A 7,449-nucleotide genomic window follows, 5' to 3' on the forward strand; every position below is an offset into this window, starting at 1 on the left:
CCACAATTTCTTTATTATATAAAAATCAGGATGTTACAATTCTCCCCTCCTTTTAGAAATTTTGTCCTCAAAATTTAATAGATAAGCTTAGAAACTATGTACCTAAGCAAATAAATGTGGATAATCTCGCCTCATACTCTCCTCGGTCTCCCAAGTAGCATCACCTAGGGCTCCACCCTTCCAAATCACCTTCACGAGTCGGATGGTCTTATTGCGTAGTTGTTTGTCCTTAAAGTCCTCAATTCGCTCCGGTTCGGATCTAAAGGTCAAATTCTCCCTCAATTCTACTTCTTCAGGTTCAATAACATGGGAGGGATCCGGGTTGTACTTCTTCAACTGTGATACGTGGAACACATTATGGATACCTGCAATCTGTGGAGGTAATGCAACTCTATATGCAGTAGATCCAATTCGCTCCAAGATCTCATACGGGCCCATAAATCTAGGTGTCAATTTCTTTGCCTTAATGGATCTACCAATGCCTGTCACTGGAGAAACCTTCAAAAATACATGATCTCCTACTTCAAACTCTAACGGCCGTCTCCTCTTATCAGCATAGCTCTTCTGTCGGCTCTGAGCGGTTAGCAATTTTTGCTTAATCATTGCAATCTTCTGGGTGGTTTGCTCTACAATTTCTGGACCAATGATACTCCTCTCACTTAATTCTGTCCAACATAAAGGCGATCTACACTTCCTTCCATACAAGGCCTCATAAGGCGCCATCCCAATACTAGAATGATAGCTGTTATTATAAGCAAATTCAGCTAATGGCAAATGATTATCCCAACTACCTGGTAGTTCAATGGCACAAGCTCTCAACATGTCCTCCAAAGTCTGGATCGTCCTCTCTGTTTGTCCATCTGTTTGGGGGTGGTATGCGGTGCTAAAACTCAGTCTGGTACCCATAGCCTTCTGTAGCGCACCCCAAAAGTTTGAAGTGAACCTTGGGTCACGATCTGACACAATTCTAGAGGGTATACCATGAAGTCTAACTATCTCCTTAATGTATATCTCAGCAAATTTCTCTAATGTAGAGGTAAACTTGATCGCCAAAAAGTGAGCTGATTTGGTGAGTCGGTCTACTATCACCCAAATAGCATCCTTACTCGAGGGTGTTCTTGGCAGTCCAGTGATGAAATCCATAGAAATATCATCCCATTTCCACTTTGGAATATCTAACGGTTGCAGTGTTCCAGCTGGCTTCTGATGTTCTATCTTTATCTTCTGACACGTTAAACATCTAGAAACAAATTCAGTTACATCTTTCTTCATTCCTGGCCACCACCAACCTCGCTTCAAATCATGGTACATTTTAGTTATACCGGGATGAATTGTATATTTGCTCCTATGAGCTTCTTCTAAAAGGATATTCCTCAATCTTGGATCATTAGGTACACAAACTCTACCTTTATACTTCATCACTGTGTCCTCAGAGATGGTAAAATTTGGGGCCTTACCTACCACTATCTCCTTCCTTATATTCCTTAAGTAGTCATCACTTTGCTGTGAGACTCTGAGATCTTCCCAGAATTTGCTCTCAAAGTCTGCTACCTGGAGTGCGGCCATTTGATGTTCAATCACATCTACTGGAACATCATGAAAACTGTTCCATAAATGATATTCATGAACCATCAAATGTGCAGCATGAATAGTCTTTCTACTTAAGGCATCAGCTACCACGTTAGCCTTACCCGGATGGTAATGTAATTCAAAGTCATAATCCTTTAGAAATTCCATCCATCGTCGCTGCCTCATATTAAGCTCTTTTTGATCAAATAAATACTTCAGGCTCTTATGGTCACTGAAGATTTGAAACTTAGATCCATACAAGTAGTGTCTCCATATCTTTAGAGCAAACACAACTGCAGCTAACTCCAAATCATGAGTAAGGTAATTTTCCTCGTGTGGTCTCAACTGTCTGGAGGAATAGGCAACCACTCGGTCATTTTGCATCAAAACACATCCTAAACCCTTTAAAGAAGCATCAGTGTACAGAGTGTACGGCACCACAGGGTCAGGAATAGTCAATACTGGAGTAGTGGTTAACCTCTTTTTCAATTCTTGGAAAGCAGCTTCACATTTGTCAGTCCAAATAAATGGGGCATCCTTCTTAGTTAGCTTAGTTAAGGGCATCGCAATTTGCGAAAATCCCTTAATAAAGCGACGATAATAACCTGCTAGACCTAAAAAGCTTCGTATCTCTGTAACAGATTTTGGCTGTTCCCACTTCATCACTGCATCAATCTTGCTAGGATCCACCGCAACTCCATCTCTGGACACAACATGGCCCAAAAACTTTACTTCTTGGAGCCAAAATTCACACTTGCTTAATTTGGCATAAAGCTTATGTTCCCTCAAAACTTGCAAGACGATTCTTAAATGTTCACCATGAGCCTCCTCATCCTTTGAATAAATAAGAATGTCATCAATAAACACTACTACAAACTTATCTAAATAGGGTCGAAAGATCCTATTCATGTAATCCATGAATACCGCAGGAGCATTCGTAAGTCCAAACGGCATCACCATGAATTCATAATGCCCATATCTCGTCCGAAATGCTGTCTTAGGTATATCCTCTGCTCTCACTCTCAATTGGTGGTACCCTGACCTTAAGTCAATCTTTGAGAAAACTGCGGATCCCACAAGCTGATCCAGCAAATCATCGATTCTCGGAAGTGGATATTTGTTCTTGATGGTTACTTTGTTCAATTGTCTATAATCAATGCACAATCGGAGGCTTCCGTCCTTCTTCTTTACAAAAAGGACTGGAGATCCCCAAGGTGAAACACTCGGTCTGATGAAACCCTTCTCAAGTAGCTCTTCATTTGCTTTTTCAGTTCCGCTAACTCTGAAGGGGACATCCGATAAGGAGCCTTAGAAATTGGCCCTGTACCGGGTACCAATTCAATTGAGAACTCTACCTCGCGCTTTGGGGGTAAACCGGAGACTTCGTCTGGAAATACATCCGCAAATTCTTTGACAATTGGGATATTCTTCACGCCTTCATCAATCTCAGCTTGGATAGAGAAGAAAACCATGTAGGCCTGGCAACCCTTCTTCATACATCTATCAACTTGCGCCGCCGACAAGAAAACATGATCTTGAGTCTCGACTGGGGTCACCGACAAAGAAGATAAAGACACACTCCTCTCTCTACAATCTAGGATAGCACCATTTGCAGCCATCCAATTCATTCCCACAATTACATCCATACCTCTCAGTGGTAGGATAATTAAGTCCATAGTTGTTTTCCTATTTTTAAACTCGACTACTAGGTTAAGGCATGCCTTAGCGGTCCTCACAGATTCTCCCGCAGGAGTAGACACATTCATATCAAACGGTAAAATACACACAGGCAAATCAAGGTTCTTTACACAAGTTTCAGAAATAAAAGAGTGTGTAGCACCCGAATCAAATAGTGCAACAATATCATGATGAAGGATTTTGATGTTACCTCTAATGGCATCTGGGGAGTTCATGGTGTCCTGAGTAAGAGCAAACACACGACCAGAGACAGTAGGATGTTGGGAAGGGTTCTTCATATTTGAGCCCTGGTTGTCCCACAAAACTTTGCAATGTGACCGGGTTTCCCACAAATGTAACAGACCCAGCACTGTCCGAAATGACGACGCCCGCATTTAGTGCACTGTTGAGAGCTCGCTGTACTCGGGGCAGGGGTAGATACTGTTGGGCTCCTCTGTGACCCGTAATAACTACTATGATAGCTCCTCTGTCCTTGGCCCCTTTGAAATGGACCCTTCTGCCTTCCTTGGTTCCATGAGCTACTCGAACCCTGATGGTTTTTCTTCATAATGCCTCCGGTGGGTCGAGGGTAGGTTGGGGGTCTACTATATGAATAACCCCTCTTCTCTCTCTCAACCTCCTTCTTACTGCGAGCTACTACTTGTAGTTTTTATGCACATTTCATCATAATCTCGGATATCTAGATGAGCCAATTGTTCCCTCAATTCTGGTCTAGCCTTCTCCAATAAGCGCTTAGCCTTCCATTCGGAATCATCCCTATACTGCAGGTACGTGGAGTATCTAGATAACTCCTGAAACTTAGCAATGAATGTGTCCTCATCGAGGTTCCCTTGCTTAAAGGCATGGAATTCCGCTTCCTCTCAGACCTTAACTCTGATGGAAAGTAATGCCTGAATAATTTTTCCTTGAATTCCTCCCAGGTGAGTGTAGAATCATCCCTGGGCCCTGCTGTCTCCCACCAATCTCTTGCTCCTTTCACTAGGAGCACTAATGCTACTTGTACTTTTTGATTGCTGGTGCATGTGACTACTCGAAAGATGGATTCGAGTCTCTTCACCCATTCCTCTACCACGGATGGTTTAAGGTTACCATCAAACGTAGGAGGGTTAAACTTCCTAACAGTTTCCCACACATCAGTAATGGTCGGTGGGGCTCTCTGTTCCTCCTGCCTAATTTCTTTCCTTCTAGACTCATGATCTCTCAGAGTGGCAGGATGTGAGGAACTGCCTTCCCCCACATGACTCTCAACATGAGCCCTATCTCCATTTTCAGTTACCTTTTGCCTCTTTAGCTCCGTCAACTCTTGTTCGTATCCTTGAACCTTGTCTGTTAATGTTTTTACAAGCATTCTTAATTCCGCCAAGTCAGGCTCCTCATTTGGCAGTGGCGGTGGCAGGTGCTCATGTTGGAATCCTGAGTTACCACGAGTAACAGGCATTTTCTCTCCCCTCCTAAAGGATACAAGATATAAATAATAAAATTAGCCTAGCTATATCATGGCCATACAATGAGAAGCACCATAACAATGTATATTGCCAACCGACTATATGCTCTGATACCAATATGTAACACCTCAAATTTACAAACCGATTTTTCGCAAGTTATTAATTCAAGAAATCATTTTTTTTCATTGAACCCTTATCATACCCTATCATGGTAAAAAATTTCTACCATGAACATCCAAGACAAATACACAGGTCTTAAATATCTCAAAAAGTAATTAGAACCATGAGGGACAGACATGATCCTCATAGCATGTTATTAAATTAGGTCATGAATCAAAAGGGACAGACATAATCCTCTTGGACATATAATGCATTTAATAAAAAGGATTAGAGTTTCATGCTCCATAGACAAGATATGTCCAAAGTCCCGTAAGTTGGCACAAGATACATTGTATAATCCAAAATAAGAGGCAACGTAAAAGATGGTGTCTCATACACCATAATTACACCTCTGGTGCTTTCTCGGCCGGATTCGCTCCTGTAAAAATATTAACCACGGGGAATGAGACTTAAAAGTCCCAGTAACCAAAAATAATATGTAATGATGCATGCGGATGTAACTAATCATGCGATTGCTAAGTGGGCACACAACATTTAACCGAACAATATTTTCAAACAAACCGAACAAGTATTTAATTGCATGACTGCACCTTATATCCTCCTTTCACCATGCTCGGACGCCAAATCACCCGGCCAAAGGTGAGTTGGACCAAGCGACACGCCACTCATTGGGTCCAATGAGGGCTTACCACGTGGTAATAATTAACCGAACAGAAATTCCCATTAACACCATACATTAAAATACCCTGACAAGTCATGCATCATTCAAATATCCAAACAGGAATATATCCGAACAATAATATCTCATCATGATAAAAAAAATAAATTTTTAACCCACTTGGCAATAATTTCAAACAAGTATATACAGTATTTATTTTCAATAATTCATAATTTTTCCAAACAACAAAACAACACATAACCATTCACAAACACACTCATCACAACACATTAATAATGGTTACCTTGTGTCTTGAATAACAAGTTCCCCTTCACAACTCCTTTTTCACCACTATCTTTGTCAATATAATCTACATAATTATTTCACAATACTATATATTAATTTTACATTAAAATAAATAACTCTAATTTAAAGAGTTAGAAAGTCTTAATCTATAGTCCATATTAACACTAATTTAAGATTTATGCCTCATTTAACTTCCCAAATTCTTTTCTAAAATTCTCGTACCCTAATGAACTATTTTTTTTTATCCTCAATTCACTTCTAGTATCACAATTTCATCCTTCTACATTCTAAAAATTCATCCAAAAATAAATTAAAAATTTTAGAATTATCCTGAAGCCTCAAATCACCTTTCTATAACCTCAAAAATACCTATTCATACTTAAATAAATATTTAATAATCATAGGTTTATCCCTACATCTCAGATTCCACATAAATTCAACCATATAGATCTAGATTTTAACTCAAAAATTCTTAAACATGAGTTTCAACCTCAAGAAAATATTCTATAATATTTATTATATCCCTAAGAATTTTAACCTATATTTTTAATCCATCATATCATCAGATTAACTATCCTATAGAAAAATCCTAATCAAAATATTTACTCTATCCTACAAAATAATCATATCACTAGAAAGCTAATATTATTTAGAAAATAACTATAAAATTAATTTTGTAATTAAATAAATTTTTAAATGCTAATCTAAACAGGAAAGTTAGAACATACCTGAAGAAAAAAGAAAATAATCCCCCCTTGCGAGAAAACGCCGAGCAACGTGAGAGGAAGAGAGAAAAATAATATAAAAATGGGATTGTGAGTCCCAAAATTATATTAAAAAAAACTATAGGTTTGAATTTAATTATTCAAACCTTTGGGCCCAAAGTTGCAATTTCTCTAAATTGCATCTTAGCCTCTCATGCTTCCTAATGCACACACCCCCTCCCTTTTTATACATGAAGGCACCTCTTCTCTTCCCTCATCTAACCAATGTGGGACTTAGAAACAACAACCTTCCACCCCACCCCCCCTTTTTTTTGTTCCTTCTACCTTCTCTTTTTTTTTTAACACACACATAAAAAAAATTATTTATGTATTATATCTTAACTAAATATTGCTTATGTGATTTTAAATTTAAATTTTTAAATTCATAATTAAATACCTAATCATAATATTATTTCTAAATAACCTCAAATAATATAAATTCCTATTATTATCATTTTTTCCTCAAAACCTAAATTCCACAATTTCTTTATTATATAAAAATCAGGATGTTAAAAATGTTTTAATAGAACTATTTAGGGTGTGATGTTCAACGTTTTCAAAATTAAGTATATGTGTTTAAAAAATTTTCTTGGTGATTCCTTCCTCTTTGATTTCTGAGTTTGTGGTGGTAGAGAATTTAAGATTTGGAAGAGGAATGAATTGATGTTGAATAATATGGTTTTTTAGGTTGTTAAGTAGTATAATAAATATCTAGAGTATAAATTTTGTTCTTATGGATCAAATTCTAAACTAAAATCTGAAAATATATATTGATTTTTGAGGTTTAGATGATTATTTAGGAAGAAACGAATATTATGGCTATAGGATTATGATTCTAAGCTAGCGACTTACTTATTTAATTTTTGGATATTTTAGGTGCGAATTTATA

The 7,449-nt window shown here is 38.0% G+C and overlaps 1 long non-coding RNA gene across 1 annotated transcript; it reads right to left on the reverse strand.

The window, feature by feature from the left end:
- Window positions 1–5,142: 5,142 nt before the first annotated feature.
- On the reverse strand, window positions 5,143–6,684 carry LOC129292668 (uncharacterized). The gene is made up of 3 exons (XR_008588930.1): window positions 6,525–6,684; window positions 5,795–5,860; window positions 5,143–5,250 (listed from the first exon to the last, which is right to left on the reverse strand). It is a non-coding gene; the product is annotated as an uncharacterized LOC129292668 (long non-coding RNA).
- Between the last annotated feature and the right edge of the window lie 765 nt (window positions 6,685–7,449).

This window comes from Prosopis cineraria, unplaced genomic scaffold (assembly GCF_029017545.1).
Source record: "Prosopis cineraria cultivar Desert tree isolate PC_DT_omini unplaced genomic scaffold, ASM2901754v1 PC14, whole genome shotgun sequence".
NCBI classification, from domain to species: Eukaryota; Viridiplantae; Streptophyta; class Magnoliopsida; order Fabales; family Fabaceae; genus Prosopis; species Prosopis cineraria.